Consider the following 9,622-nt stretch of genomic DNA (forward strand, 5'->3'; position numbering starts at 1 on the left):
TCATTTCTTCTCGCCGGCGGAACCCTTCATCCCTTCCCCCCCTTTGGCGCCTCCTTTGCTACCCTTCCCCTTCTTTCTGCCTCTGTGAACATATCCTGACTGAGCCACTGCTTTAACATCTTGCTCTTCCGCTGGCTTCTCTGTATCTAGACATGATAAAAGGGGGTTGGTCTCTTGCCTTGATCTTTGTCAGAACCTTGATCGATGCCAACGTTGCCACCATCATCTTCACCTACCTCTAACCTGCATCAGCATCAGGATCGATTCGCTTGTCACGTTTGTATTCTTGTTTTACTTCTTGACCCTTTTTTGTCACATACCGCTCATAAGCTTCATGAAGCATCTCCTCCAGGTAGTGATCTTAATCAGAATAAATTTCTTCCATTTCCTGTAAAAGTTGAACATCATCTTTGACCTTGGTGTCCATTGCAGCACCATCAGCCTTTGGTGTAACTTGCGAAGATGGCGGCAGGGCTTTCCTTATGCATGCGCGCCGCTTCAAGATATGCTTGAACCTATTTTTATCCAGCACCTGTAAATCCTGGCAGAGGTATTTGACCTCATCTGTGGTGACTTCATGGTTCTTGATGGGCAGAGATGCAGGATTATCAAATGAAATTTTAGTGAATGAACCAAGGAATTCCCGGGGTTTATGCGCCTCGGACCATATGAAATCTGATGCGAGAACAACTTTCTCCTGTACCGTGACTCCAGGTGCGTACCCAGCACGAGTCCTCTTCTTTGCATTCTTAGTGTCAAGTACATCCTTAGGCGTGTTCTTCTCTGGATCCACATTGAACAGGTGCTTGATATCCAGAAGCTCTGGTTGAATCTTTGCAGGGGCTTTGTACTTCAGACAGATGATGTAAATTTCAGCCGACGCGCGCGACTCGCTCGACCTTATCAAGTAGCTGCTTCCCCTTCGCCTTGCCCATCGCCACCGCCGGTGTTTGATTGGGTTTGCGAGTACTCGGTTCCGGCACGGGTCGCGCGAGCCGGCACGCTAATTGGAATTTGGCTCAAACTCAGGAATGTGCGTTCGTGTTGGCGTCCGTTTGGGTGCGGGACTCCCGTCAAAATCGGACCTTATATACGTAGGCAGCACGTGGGGTAGGTAGCACTCCGGCGACGCAAACCCACCCGATCGATCCACTCATCCACATCCGCTTCTATCTATGGCGACGTCGACTCCGGCGTCGTGGTCAGAACTCCCGCCGGACGTGCTAGGCCTGGTCATCAACCGACTGGTTTCCTTTTTGGAAAAAAATTCTATGAGACTGGGTCTCACGGTTTAGCAGGTGAGACCTATCTTGATGGATGACACGTGGCTTGGGGTAACTTGCGAAGATGACGGCAAGGCTTTCCTTATGCGTGCGCGCCACTTCAAGATATGCTTGAAGCTATTTTTATCCAACACCTCATCTGTGGTGAGCTCATGGCTCTTGATACACAGATGATGTAAATTTCAGCGGATGTGCCCCTGCTCGCTCTAGGTTTAGTCATCTCGACCTTATCAAATAGCTGCTTCAGGCAGAACATGATGACGTTGTAATCCTGAGACCTGAAGACCTTGGTGACGAACATGCCATTGGGGGCGAGGAACATGGTGGCCAGGCGAACGGCGTCGATGACGAGTGCGGACTGCGCGGTTGTCGATGACGACATTGGGCGAGCCGTCGTGGAGGACGACGTCGAAGGCGGTGATCCCCTTGGTGTCGATGAGCCTCCGCACGGCGGAGCGGCACCTGGTGGTGGTGATGTCCTCAGTGAGGGAGTGCGCGCGGCTCCGGCACCCCTGCTCCTTGGCGAGGTGGTAGTACTGCTTTCCCTTCGCCTTGCCCATCGCCGCCGCCGCCACCAGCACTCGGTTCTCCTGTTTGATTGGGCTTGCGGGTCCGTGCAACAGTACTCGGTTCCGGGCTTCCGGCACGGGTCGCGCCAGCCAGCACGCTATTTGGAGTTCGACTCAAACTCAGGAATGTTCGTTCGTGTTCGCAACAGTACTCCCGCAAATTCTTTTTTTGCTGGGTGACTCCCGTCAAATTCGGAACCAACCTACTCCCTCCGTTCCTAAATATTTATCTTTTTTAGAGATTTCAAATAGACTACCACATACTGATGTATATAGACATATTTTAGAGTGTAGATTCACTCATTTTGCTCCGTATGTAGTCACTTGTTGAAATCTGTAGAAAGACAAATATTTAGGAACGGAGGGAGTATATCCTTATATACGCACTGAAAAATATAGCGCGCTATAGCGTCGCTAATAGCACGCTATAGTATATTGAAAATTGGCTCGCTAAATATATTGATGTACAACGTCTCGCTAATAGCACGCTATAGCGCGATATAGCACGCTAATAGCGTATTTTAAGCTCGGCACTATTTTGCTGTAGCGCGCTATTTTTTTTCATTGTATATACGTAGGGGTAGTACTCGCGGTGCCCTGGCTACACAGTTGATACAAACCCACCCGATCCACAACTGCTTCTATCTATGGCGACGCCGACTCCGGCGCCGTGGTCAGAACTCCCGCACGACGTACTAGACCTCATCATCGACCGCCTCGTGTCCTCTTCTCCGCGGAGAGGCTTGTTCTCCTCGGCGTGGTGGCAAGTCCGACGGGTCCTTGGTTTCTCCGTTGACTTCGAGAAGGTGCGACGTGACCGTCATTGGGTCTCTGCCGCCGATCGAGCCGGCTTCCGTGCGGTGTGCCGTTCGTGGCACCTGGCTATGCGTCGGCACCTTTCGGCTTCACGGCAGCTACCCTGGATTGCCATGTCAGACGGCTCGTTCTACACACCTTCGGACCCTGTTTGCACCTCGCCGCCCCGGCTCCCCACCTTGCCCGGCAACACAACGTGCATTGGCTCCACTGACGATTGGCTCGCCCTCGACTTCACCGATGCCAAGAAGATGCATAGCTACTCCTTGCACAATCCGTTTACTGGCATCACCGTGCCGCTCCCCGAGCTGGATGCTGTCATTGGCCAAGTTTCTGAGTTTTTCGAGGTCCGTAAAGTGCTCATGCGACCAACGCCTTCGGAAATCGTCGCTGTCATGACCAATAACTGGAATCACCCCCTCATCTTAATCCGTCCAGGGAAAGGTGTGTGGTTGCCTGAGCCACAAAGTGCTCCTTTCGTAGACATCGTTGACATTGCTTTTCTTGGCGATAAATTATATGGAATCACCGAGGCGGAGGACCTTGTTTCTCTTGGTATAGAATTTTGTAGTGATGGTGGCATACCCACCGTTACTAGCACTGAGTGCCTCATTAAGCACTCACCGGGAAATTCAAGTCGCGTTGTGTGGTGTGATGTTGACGATGACTTTGATTCCATCAACAATTATAAGGGCGGTAAGGATGAGGTCACAAATACTTTTGAGGACCATACCAAGGCAGTGAGCGAGGATTCTGAGGAGCGCGACTTAGATGAACTTCGGAAGAAAACTAGCGATGGCATGATTCTCGAGGGCGCTACATGTTTGTTAGATGATGAGGTTCCTTTTGAACCCAAGGATATCATCACCATCATTCGATACCTGATTGAGTCACATGGGAAACTGCTCATGGTGAAGAGACAATTGCATTGCCCTCCATATAGTATCAACTTCACTAGCAAGGTGGAGGTTTACGAGATGGATGTCAACGATGACGTACACTGGGTGCCGGTTTTAGGTGGGCTAGGTGTCAGGACCCCGACTCAATGCCACATTGATCTAGCATGTAACACCTCATATCACTCTGCGGCCTCACGCACGGTATTCCCACGGGTGTCGCCTTACCTTTGCCCGGGACCGTTTGCGCCTTTTGACACACGTATATGATAGTGTCGCTAGCATCCATATGATAAGGAGCCCGGGCTGACATGGCTAGTCGTAAACCCAAAGTGGCACTAACTTACAGGGACATGCATACATGACCCAATAACGAACGTGCCGGTCATCAGCGAGTGAATCCAGGCTGTAGCACTGGGCTAGCAGGACTCCGGTGAACCAGGCTTTAGCGGGCTAACAGGACTCCGGTATTCATCGCGTGACATTTCCCCGAGGGGACACACACAGGAACGAAGAAGGACACATGCCGGCCAGCCTAAGTGTTCCGGAGTAGTAGTAAGCTACCATGGCTCAGTGGAAGCACTAGGAGACATTTCCCGGTAAGAGAGGCTACTAAGGATAAACAACTAGATAGTCAGATCCCACACATACCAAGCATTTCAATAACATACACACAATATGCTCGATATGTGCAAATACAACATGGCATCACAACATGACTCTACAACTCAAGTATTTTATTCAATAGGCTCCAAGGAGCGAGATATTACAAACATGGGTCGCACGACCCAACATTCAGAGTATAGAAGTCAAAGCACAAGCGGAAGCTTAACATGTCTGAGTACAGACAACTACAAATGAAAAAGGCTGAGAAGCCTGACTATTACCAGATCCTGCCGAGGGCACAAGATCGTAGCTGAGGTAACAAGCTAAACATCGAAGTCCACGCGGAACTATTAGTGAGACAGAAGTCTCTCTGCAAAACGTAGAATAGGCAAACGTGAGTACAAATGTACCCAGCAAGACTTACATCAGAACTAACTACATATGCATCATTATCAACAAGGGGATGGTGGGATTTAACTGCAGCAAGCTAGCTTTGACTCGGTGGCTATCCTGAACTACGACTGCAAGTAACTCTTTTGAGGTGGCGCACACGAGTCCACATATTCACCATATCAATACACCACTATGGATCCGCTCCCGTCTCCCTACGAGAACGCCATCCATAGCACTCACGCTTATCTTGCGTATTTTAGAGTATCCACTTTCACTTGTCTATGAACTGTACAGGCAACCCAGAAGTCCTTTACCGCGGACACGGCTATTCGAATAGATGATGTTAACCCTGCAGGGGTGTACTTCTTCACACACGCTCTCACCACTTACTGCCGTTTACACGACATGTACTCGACAACCTTCAAGCGGAAGCCCAACGAGGGTGTCGGCCACGACCTACCTAAACACTCAAGTCTCTAGTCCAGGTTTATCGCCTATTCAGGTTCCATCCGCTGGGAGTCCGGCCGAGGTTTCACATACGGCCCCGAACGATGTGAGCAGGGTTCCCGAGACACCAAACGGGCGCCCGGTACACCGTGCCACGGTGTATCTACCGCATCATAGCCCACCCCTAGGGTCAGCGCTACGCACGGCTTCCAACACATATCCTACAAACACCAGAAACTAGTTGCAACTCCTGGATAGAGAACAAGGGTGGTTAAGAAGCCGAGAGGGTCCATTGGTTTCGGGCCCAATGCGTGGTAGTATCTGTTTCATGGATCACAAACACAGAACTCAGTTCCTAAGGACGGCTTCAATGAGACAACCCACCATGTACTCCTACATGGCCTCTCACTGCTACCTTTACCAAATCGTGTTCACACACTTAGCTCACACACAGTAGGACATGTTCACCACATTCCAATTCATCCCCGATGAATCAGACCTGACTCAACTCTAAGCAGTAGCAGGCATGACAAACAAGCATGAATGAGTAGGCACAACAGGGCTCAAACAACTCCTACTCATGCTAGTGGGTTTCATATATTTACTGTGGCAATGACAGGTCATGCAGAGGATAAAGGGGTTCAGCTACCGCAGCAAGTAACAGTTGAATCGTTGTTGTCCTAATGCAGTAAAAGAGAGCAGGAGCGAGAGAGTGGGATTGTATCGGAATGAACAAGGGGGTTTTTCTTGCCTGATGGAGTGGTAGTAGGATACTGCCCTTCAGTCGGATAATCGTGGGTATCCTCGGAGGCAGAACCTACCGCGAAAGATACATCGAACACAATCAACACATGACGATATGCAACAATATGATGCATGCTATGACATGGCAATATGAATATGTTTTGGGCTAATGCAAGCTAGAACAGATTGAAATGAGTCCATTTGAACCAAAGATTCAAATGCAAACCCATTATATGAAGTCATAAAGGTGCATTAACTTGTTTCATCTAAACAGCAAGGTTAAGTTGCTCTAAAATGCATGAAACCAGTGCAGATACATAGACTGGATTTTTCTGATCATTTTTCATATATAATTTATCTCATTTGGAGTTACGGTTTAATTTATATGAATTTTAGAAGTTTTAGGCATTTTCTGGAATTTCCTGTAAAAGAATAATTCCAGTAACTGAATTAATACGTCAGCTTTGTGTTAGGGTGACGTTAGTGGTCAAAGGAGCGGTCCAGGTCAACCTGACCAGTGGGTCCCATGTATTAGTGTCATTAGTCTAACTAATTCTTAGTTAGTCCTAATCCTAACTTAATTAGCAGGCGGGTCCCATTTGTCATAGACCCAGGGGGGTTAAACTGGGTCCACCCGGGGTCAACTCGGTCAGCGGGGTCAAATTCACCGGCGACTCGAAGCCGGCGACGCCCGAGACGGCGGCGCGGCTCGGAAAACGCCCACAGGGCACGGACGAGGCCGTTATTGGGCTCGTTGGAGAGCTCTTGCAGGCGCGCGTCGAGTGGTTGTGGCGGCTGGGACTATGGTGGCCGGAGCCGATGACGACGAGCTCCAAGGCAGCGGCCGGAGTTCGGGTTAGCATGGGGGCGGCGTTAGGGAGCACGAAAGGGGGTGCGGAGGGGTGCTATGTTTAGACGGAAGCAAACCAAAATGACGACGGCGACAAGTCCGGCACCGGTGAGGTCTCGGTCTCGATGGAAACGAAGGCTACGACGAGCTAATGGACATGGGAGAAGGGGGTCGGTAGAGGAGCTCACGGTAAGTGCAGAGGTGGCCTCGGCGTGCTCGGGGAAGCGGCGGAGACGGCGAATCAGACGGCGGCATCCGGCGGCCGTGGTCGGGGAAGAAGGCCTCAAGCGTCATCTTGGGGCCGTCCTAGCTCGTGTAGCTCGGAGAGGAGGAAGAAAAGGTTGCGGCGGAGCCTTTGGGAGCATCGATGGGGCGAGGCAGTGGCTGTGGCCACGGCGGTGACGAACGGCGGCGATGGGATCCGCTCGGCGTTCGCGAAAGGGAGAAACAGAGGAGGGAGAGGAGCACAGGGAGAGTGAGTGGGGTCCGAGGGGGCCGCGTGGCATCTCCCAAAGAAGTCAGGCGAAGCGGCAAGCAGGAGGTGGTCGGGCGTGCGCCGGCGTGCGTCGGCCACGCGCCTGTCCTCCTGGCAAGGAGGAAGACGACAGGGGGGTGGCTTGGTGGGCTGGGCCACCAGCTGGGCCAGCCAGCTGCAGTGCTGGGCCGAACAGGTAAGTTAGCCAGGTAATTCTCTCCCTCTCTTTTATTTCCTGTTTTCTATTTTTTTTCTGCAACTTTGTGACTTTATTAAAAATACTTGACCAAAACCAAAAATCATGAAACTGATCAATGCCACTGTTTGAAATATAACCAACAGTAAACATTTTAGTTTATGATTATTTGAGCATTTAAACTATTTATTAGCATTTAAATGCCCAAATGCAAATACTTTATAATTTAATTCAAAAATCCAGGAATAACCTAGAAATATGTTCATCATTTTTGGCAGAGGTTTTCACCTTCATCAGAAATCATGAACATTTTCAAAGGAAATTTTGGGTTCATTGAAAATGATTTTATTTGAGCCTTTTTGAATTCATTTGGTGCTAGGGTTTAAACAATCCCCATTTCAAGTTTCTTTAAATTTAAACATGATGCATGGATGCTTATGCAGAGTCAGGCAAGGACTAAGCTAGGTCTGTGACACTAGGCGGCAAAGCACTTTTCATCAGCGGATTCTTCTGCAAGTCCATTCATACCTGTGAAGACGGGGACCGTGATGCTCTTCATTTTATCGATAGTGGTGAAAAATACGATATGAAATCCCAAATTATGAGCCCGAGCTGGAGAGACATTGATCTGTTTAGGTCCATGTGGATATTTTCTCTGGAGCTAGTGGTTTGATAATCTTTTCTTGAAAATCAGTGGTTTAATAATTTCTGTAACACTATTTATTTATTTGTGAGAAAGACGACAAGGCATGCTTTTATTATGCATGAAAAGTGTACACGGTACATACTCGACTCCATCGGATCAATTTCCATGCTTCATGTGGAGTTGATGCATTTTTCAAACGATCAACAACCTAATGAGTTTTAATTTCTGAAAGAGCTCGCTGGGTTTTTGGGGTGTTTTAATTTCTCTTATATTGGTAGAGAGGCAAATGGTATTGCTCACTTTTGTGTTTATAACATGCTAATGAGAATAGGAGGAGGTGTCTCCTGATAAACTATATTTAGAAAAATAATTAACTGCCTTAATGAACTCAGATTGTAAGCCCATTGAGTAAGTGCCATGATTTTAGTTCAAAATTAAACTAAAACCATGACACTTATTTTGAAATGGAGGAAGTATAAACTAAGAAAACACTTTCTATCTATAGTCTCATAATACTCCAGCATCATACCAGTAGAACATGGTCGATCTATGTAAGTGCATCTACTGCCCCTTAGTGATTTTGGTGTATTGAAGACTTATAGGTTAAGGGACTGATGCGTTTGTGAGTGTACATAGGTCTATAAGTCTATGAGCAGTTTGATAATTACAGAGAAAGTCGACCCCTAAAATGAAGTTCTTCAACTGAAGACTTTGGATTTCTGAAGACTTTCTGAAGACTTTGAAAGTAAAGAAATTGATGTGACCTTGAAGACTTGGAAATCATTCGAGGAACATGAAGCGTGAAGACTTTTGTTTTTGTAGTTTCATTTTCTCTTTATTGAGTCGTAGAAAACATCATATTGTTAAAGGGGGTCGAGGAAATACTAAGGAAAATTTTCCATGTGATGCTCAACTCAAAATCCTACACCTACCAATCCCTTCGAGTGAAGCCATTGGAAATCTCATATAGTTCAGTCAATTTCTTCAGTGATAGAGATGAAGTTCTTCTGGTGTCTGAGAAATTTGTTCTGACTGAGGAATTAGGAATTCGCCAGTGCGGATTGCCTACACAGTGAGGAACATGATAGCCCTGAGGAATTTGAGAGTCAAATTTCCGACCGTTGCTATGCTATGCGCCAGCTGTCCCAAAATATCTTCCCACCTAACGGTCATATCATTGAAGGGCATTTATTTCTTATCATGTCGCCCCCTACAACCACTAGCTGGTTGGCTGCTCCGAGAGAAACCGACACTTGTCATTTGAGAGCATCCCATCCTCCGAGGACTTTGAGCGAAAATCATCAAGTGAGGAAAACCCAAACCCAAACACCTTCAAACCCAAAGTGATTGAGCATCACTGAAGAGATTGATCCTGCGTGGATCCGATGCTTGTTATCTTTGAAGACTATGCTTCTTCCAGACGGTTAGGCGTCATGGTCTAGAGCATCCAAGAGGAATTGTGGATCGCCAAGTGACCAAGTCTGTGAAGGTTTGGAAGTCACCTGAAGACTTACCACGAGTGATTGGGCGAGGTCTGTGTGACCTTAGCTCAAGGAGAACACGGTGAGGACTGTGTGTCTGGGACTGTGTGTCCTCAGGTTTAAATACCTAGCCGCTCCAACCAGACGTACAACTGAGACAGCAGTTGGAACTGGTCTACCAAATCATTGTCTTCACCAAGCTTACTGGTTCTATTTCCTC

At 48.1% G+C, this 9,622-nt stretch overlaps 1 pseudogene; it reads right to left on the minus strand.

Annotated features, from left to right (window-relative positions):
- On the minus strand, positions 1-1,958 carry LOC123097379 (pre-rRNA 2'-O-ribose RNA methyltransferase-like; annotated as a pseudogene).
- Positions 1,959-9,622: the final 7,664 nt, after the last annotated feature.

The sequence above is a fragment of the Triticum aestivum genome, chromosome 1B (assembly GCF_018294505.1).
Source record: "Triticum aestivum cultivar Chinese Spring chromosome 1B, IWGSC CS RefSeq v2.1, whole genome shotgun sequence".
NCBI lineage: Eukaryota > Viridiplantae > Streptophyta > Magnoliopsida > Poales > Poaceae > Triticum > Triticum aestivum.